Source organism: Gorilla gorilla, chromosome 1 (assembly GCF_029281585.2).
Source record: "Gorilla gorilla gorilla isolate KB3781 chromosome 1, NHGRI_mGorGor1-v2.1_pri, whole genome shotgun sequence".
NCBI classification, from domain to species: Eukaryota; Metazoa; Chordata; class Mammalia; order Primates; family Hominidae; genus Gorilla; species Gorilla gorilla.
In genome coordinates, this window is record NC_073224.2 from 95908283 (window position 1) to 95915199 (window position 6917).

At 44.8% G+C, this 6917-nt stretch overlaps 1 pseudogene; it reads right to left on the minus strand.

The window, feature by feature from the left end:
* Window positions 1-475: 475 nt before the first annotated feature.
* On the minus strand, window positions 476-1686 carry LOC101153359 (heterogeneous nuclear ribonucleoprotein A1-like; annotated as a pseudogene).
* Between the last annotated feature and the right edge of the window lie 5231 nt (window positions 1687-6917).

The window sequence follows — 6917 nt, forward strand, 5'->3', positions numbered from 1 at the left end:
TTCAAAATTGACTACTCTAGGTGCTTTCTAGGAAGAACAATGGAAATTGCCCAATGCTGTGGCTTAGTGGATAAGGCTCTGTCTTTTCACAATGGTGGCCAGGGTTCAATTCCTGGCTTAGGAAATGAGTACTTTTGTTACCAGTGGTAGTTATCCATATGGGCCTGCAGCAACCTCGGTTCTTGCCTCCTGAGAAGAAAGAATTCAACTGAGGGGCATAAGGCAGAAGGAGAGACTGAGGCAAGTTTTAGCACATGAGTGAAAGTTTATAAAAAGCTTTAGAGCAGTAAGGAAAGTACACTTGGAAGTACAAGCCAGGTGGGTGACTTGAGAGACCAAGTGCACAGCTTGACCTCTTGACTCAGGGCTTTACATTTAATTTTATTTTAAAAAAGACATTTATTTAGCTTCACGATCAGACTATTGCATTTAGCAATCAACAGCATGGGTGCAAAAAAAAATTTTACATTAAAACCCTTTATTGGAATGCTTTACACTTTCCACAGAACAGAAACTAAAATAGCCTGTTATACAATTAGTCACAAATACAGTCTTTGAGTTTTTTGCCCATACACATGAGTATTTGTCTAAAACGTGTCTTCTTTGTAGCAGTTAGGCCCTGCCACCACTGTGCTTGGCTGAGTTCACAAATCTATTGTAACCTGTAGCTTCCCTGTCACTTGTCTGGCTCTCCTCTCCTGCTAAGCTTTGTTTCCTAATTAAAATCTTCTACCACTGCCATAGCACTGCTGCTACTGGAACCGCCATAGTCACCTTGATTTCGCGGTTTGGCAAAGTATTGGCCTCCACCACCACAGGGGCCAGAGCTTCTGCCTCCAAAGTTTCCTCCCTTCATGGGTCCAAAATTTGAAGACTGATTGTTGTAATTGCCAAAATCATTGTTGCTTCCACCACCTCCAAAATTGCTTCCATCCTTACCAAATCCATTACAGCCATCCCCACTGCCACTATATCCACCACCACCACCACCACGGCTGCCACCAAAGCCACCATGACCACTGAAGTTTCCTCCTTGACCAAAGTTGTCATTCCCACCGAAACCACTTCCATGACCGCCACCAAAGTTTCCAGAACCACTTCGACCTCTTTGGCTGGATGAAGCACTAGCCATCTCTTGCTTTGACAGGGCTTTCCTAACTTCACAGTTATGGCCATTCACAGTACAGTATTTGTGAATGACAGTCTTATCCATGGAGTCATGATTGTCAAAGCTCACAAACGCAAAGCCCCTTTTCTTGCCATTGCCTTGGTCAGTCATGATTTCACTCACTTCAATTTTTCTATACTATTCAAAATAATCTCTTGGGGATGTTCTTCAGTGTCTTCTTTAATGCCAGCAACAAATATCTTTTTCACAGTCAAGTGGGCACCTGGTCTTTGAGAATCTTCTCTTGAGACAGCTCTCTTTTGTTCCACAACTCTTCCATCCACCTTGTGTGGCCTTGCATTCATAGCTGCATCCACCTCCTCCACAGTGGCCTATGTGAGAAACCCAAAGCCCCTGGAGCGCTTGGTGTTTGGATCTCTCATTACCACACAGTGCGTGAGCATTCCCCATTGTTCAAAATGGCTCCTCAGGCTCTCATGGGTTGTTTCAAACCTCAACCCTCCGATGAAGAGTTTCCTCAGCTGTTTGGACTCTTTAGGAGACTCTGACTTAGACATAATGGCAGGAAGAAGTGAGGGTTTAACAGTGATTCTTCGGCAGCGTCCATGGGCAGAAACGACTCAGGGTTTTATACGTTGGCGTACTTCCAGGATCTTGTGTTACTTATCCCTACTCCCGAGATCTTACTGGGAAGCTGCTGATCAGTTTCAGGTGTTTTCTCTCTATAGGAGACAGCCGTTCCCTGGCACCAGCTGTGACCAATTACTACTTTCTTTTTCTTTTTCTTTTTTTTTTTTTTTTTTTGAGACAGAATCTCATTCTGTCGCCAGGCTAGAGTGTGGTGGCCTGACCTCGGCTCACTGCAACCTGGTTCAAGTGATTCTCCTGCCTCAGCCTCCCAAGTAGCTGGGATTACAGGCACCCACCACCACGCCCAGCTAATTTTTGTATTTTTAGTAGAGACGAGGTTTCATCGTGTTGGCCAGGATGGTCTCGATCTCCTGATCTCGTGATCCACCCGCTTCGGCCTCCCAAAGTGTTGGGATTACAGGCATGAGCCACCATGCCTGGCAGACCAATTACTAATTTAAAGAAACAGTTAACCACCTGACCATCACCTGATGGTCACCCAACACTCCTAGTGTGTGTGTGTGTGTGTGTGTGTGTGTGTGTGTGTGTCTGTGTGTGGGTAGCCCTCTCCTGCTCTGCTCATTCCTAACTAGCTACCCACTGTAACACTTTCTGGTTTGAAATCTCTGTGATTTTTGCCATTTATTGGTTCTCTTTTCCCCTATGAACAACTTCTGACTTCCTGTCTTGAATTTTCTTTTCTCTGAGCACTTGCGAGGTTGCCTTTGGTAAAGTTCAAAGGCAAGAAATATTTGCTGCTTGTTCTGGCTAGAGTCTTGTAATAAGATATTTGGTTAAAAGTCAACTCAATTAGAAGCATATATTCAAGCTATAGGTATTGACAAGGCCTTTATTTTTTGTTTTTATTTTTATTTTTTTTGAGACGGAGTCTTGCTCTGTCGCCCAGGCTGGAGTGCAGTGGTGCCATCTTGGCTCACTGCAAGCTCCACCTCCCAGGTTCATGCCATTCTCCCACCTCAGCCTCCCAACTAGCTGGGACTACAAGTGCCCGCCACCATACCTGGCTGATTTTTTGTATTTTTAGTAGAGACAGGGTTTCACCATGTTAGCCAGGATGGTCTCCATCTGCTGACCTTGTGATCCGCCCACCTTGGCCTCCCAAAGTGCTGGGACTACAGGCACCTTTATGTTTTTTTTCCTCTTTTTGGATCTTGTTTCTCTGGGGAAAAAATATTTTTTTCTTTTCAGTCAACTGAATTGTTTTTCTCCATTTTGTCTTCTTGCCACTCTTGATGCACACATGAGAGAACCTAAGATAATTTCTTTCTTTCGTTCTTTTTTTTTTTTTTGAGTTGCAGTTTCACTCCTGATGCCCAGACTGGAGTGCAATGTTGTGATCTCGGCTCACTGCAACCTCTGCCTCCCAAGTTCAAGCGATTCTCTTGCCTCAGCCTCCCAAGTAGCTGGGATTACAGGCATGCACCCCCACGGCCGGCTAATTTTTGTATTTAGTAGAGACGGGGTTTCACTATGTTGGTCAGGCTGGTCTTGAGCTCTGACCTCAGATGATAACACCTGCCTTGGCCTCTCAAAGTGCTGGGATTACAGGCATGTGCCACTGTGCCCAGCTAGACCTAAGATAATTTCTAACAGCCCAGACTTCTTGGGAAAAACAGAGGAAGTGCCACAGACCCCATTTTGGGAAAAATCTGTTTTCCTCATGAAAACCCAGGAATTGAAAGCAGATATATCTCTTGTATTACTCCATTTTCATGCTGCTGATAAAGACATACCTGAGACTGGGCAATTTACAAAAGAAAGAGGTTTATTGGACTTACAGTTCCACATGGCTGGGGAGGCCTCACAATCATGGCAGAAGGCAAGTCACATCTTATGTGGATGGCAGCAGGCAAAGACAGAATGAGAGCCAAGCATAAACGGCTTTCCCCTTATCAAACCATCAGATCTCATGAGACTTATTCACTATCGTGAGAACAGCATGGGAAAGACCTGTCCCCATGATTCAATTACCTCCCACCAGGTCCCTCCCACAACATGTGGGAATTCAAGATGATATTTGGGTGGGGACATGGCCAAACCACACCATCCCTCTCAAAATCTAAGGCTGGATGTACTTTTGGATATCCTATATATCCAGACACACTAGCCTAGGAGCTTGGTGTCCTAGGCTCCACACCTAGTTGGGTGTCCTCCTACCCCACACTGAGAGATGAGACTCCCATGGGGGATGGACTGATCAAAAATGGGTTGATTGGCTTTGGGTTGCTTTACAATGAAAAGGAAAGTAAAATCATTGCACTGTCTTGTTCTGTAGCATTTCTGTTTTGGGAATCCAGAATCTGGTATAAAAATGGGGCCTTGAATTTTTGGAGATCTGTTTGCTTTCCAGCTGTGCCTGCTTATTAGGCCCTAGAAACTGCATGTTTTCCTAGCCTTGTTCCTCGAAGGTCTCCACCCTGAATCCAGTAATCCAATTAAGAATCTTAAAAACTGTCAAATGAAAAATCTTACAACTACTGGATCTTCTTCTGTCTATATATTTATGTGTTGTGTGTGGTGTTTATATGAAAAAGTTCTGATTAATTGGCTTATTAATAATAAGCACTTAAATCAAATATTTTGTTTCTGCTGATTTTCATTTTCATTCTGCTGATAAAGACATACCCTAGACTAGATAATTTATAAAGAAAGGCTGGATGCAGTGGCTCATGTCTGTAATCCTAGCACTTTGGAAGGCTGAGGCAGGTGGATCACCTGAGGTCAGGAGTTCGAAACCAGCCTGGCCAACATGGTGAAACCCCGTCTCTTCTAAAAATACAAAAATTAGCTGGGCATGGTGGTGCATGCCTGTAATTTCAGCTACTTGGGAGGCTGAAACAGGAGAATTGCTTGAACCCAGGAGGTGGAGGTGAGCTGAGATCATGCCTCTGCCCTCCAGCCTGGTTGAATGAGATGAGACTTTGTCTCAAAAAAAAATTTTTATAAAGAAAAAGAGGTTTAAGGGACTCACAGTTCCACTTGGCTGGAGAGGCCTCACAATTGTGGCCGAAGGCAAAAGGCACATCTTACATGGTAGTGGGCAAGAGAGAATGAGAATAAAGTGATAGGGTTTCCTGTTATACAACCATCAGATCTTGTAAGACATAGTTACTACCATGAGAACAGTGTGGGGGAAACTGCCCTGATAATTCAATTATCTGCCACTGAGTCCCTCTCACAACACATAGGAATTATGGGAGCTACAATTCAGATGAGATTTGGGTGGGAACACAGCCAAACCATATCGTTCCACCCCTGATCCCTTCCAAATCTCATGTCTTCACATTTCAAAAGCTATCATGACTTCCCAACAGTCCCCCAAAGTCTTAAGTCATTTCAGCATTAACTCAAAAGTCCACAGGCCAAAGTCTCATCTGAGACAAGGCATGTCCCTTTCACCTATGAGCCTGTAAAATCAAAACCAAGTTAGTTACTTCCTAGCTGCAATGGGGGTACAGGCATTTGATAGGTACACCCATTCCAAATGGGAGAAATTGGCTAAAATGAAGGGGATAAAGGCCCCATTGAATTCCAAAATCTGACAGGGCAGTCAAATCTTAAAGCGCCAAATGATCTCCTTTGACCTTGTGTCTCAAATCCAGGTCATGCTGATGCAAGAGGTGAGTTTCTATGGTCTTGTGCAGCTACGTCCTTGTGGCTTTACAGGGTACAGCCTCCCTCCTGGCTGTTTTCACAGGCTGGCATTGAGTGTCTGTGGGTTTTCCAGGTGCATAGTGAAAGCTGTTGGTGGATCTACCATTCTGGGGTCTGGAGGATGGTGGCTCTCTTCTCACAGCTCCGCTAGTCAGTGGACCAGTGGGGACTCTGTGTGGGGGCTTCAACCCCACATTTCCCTTCCTCACTGCCCTAACAGAATTTCTCCATAAGGGCTCCACCCTGGCAGCAAACTTTTGCCTGGACATCCAGGTGTTTTCGTACATCCTCTGAAATCTAGACGGAGGTTCCCAAACCTCAATTCTTGACTTCTGTGCACCCACAGGCTCAACACCATGTGGAAGCTGCCAAGGCTTGGAGGTTACACCGTCTGAAGCCATGGCGTGTGCTGTACCTAGGTGCCTTTAGCCATGGCTCGAGTAGCTGGGATGCAGGGCACCAAGTCCCTAGGATACACACAGCAGGGGGGCCCTGTGCTGTGCCCACACAACCACTGTTTCCTCCTAGGCCTTAGGGACTGTGATGGGAAGGGCTGCTTCAAAGGTCTCTGACATGGCCTGGAGACATTTTCCCCATTGTCTTGGTGATTAACATTTGGCTCCTCATTACTTATGCAAATTTCTGCAGTTGGCTTGAATTTCTCCTCAGAAAATGGGTATTTCTTTTTCTATTGCATCATCAGGCTGCAAATTGTCTGAACTTTTAGACTGTTTCCCTTTTAAAACTGAATGCTTTTAACAACACTGAAGTCACCTCTTGAATGCGTCCCTGCTTAGAAATTTCTTCCGCCAGATACCCTAAATCATCTCCCTCAAGTTCAAAGTTTCACAGATCTCTAGGGCAGGGGTAAAATGCTGGAAGCCTTTTTGCTAAACATAACAAGAGTCACCTTCACTCTAGTTCCCAACAAGTTCTTCATCTCCATCGGAGACCATCTCAGCCTGGATTTCATTATCCATGTCATTACCAGCATTTTGGTCAAAGCCATTCAACAGGTTTCTAGGAAATTCCAAACTTTCTCACATTTTTCTGTCTTCTTCTGAGCCCTCCTAACTGTTCCAACCTCTGCCTGCTACCCAGTTCCAAAGTTGTTTCCACATTTGTGGGTATCTTTACACCAGTGCCCCACTTCTCATGCAAATTTACTGCAGTAGTTTGTTTTTACATTGCTGATAAAGACATACCCAAGACTGGGTAATTTGTAAAGAAAAAGGTTTAATAGATTCACAGTTCCACGTGGCTGGGGAGGCCTCACAATCATGGAAGAAGGTAAAAGGCACATCTTACATGGTGGTGGACAAGACAGAATGAGAACAAAGTGAAAGGGGTTTCCCTTCATAAAACCATCAGATCTCATGAGATATAGTCACTAGCATGAGAACAGTATGGGGGAAACCACCCCCATGATTCGAGTATTTCCCACCTAGTCCCTCCCCCAACACATGGGAATTATGGCAGCTGC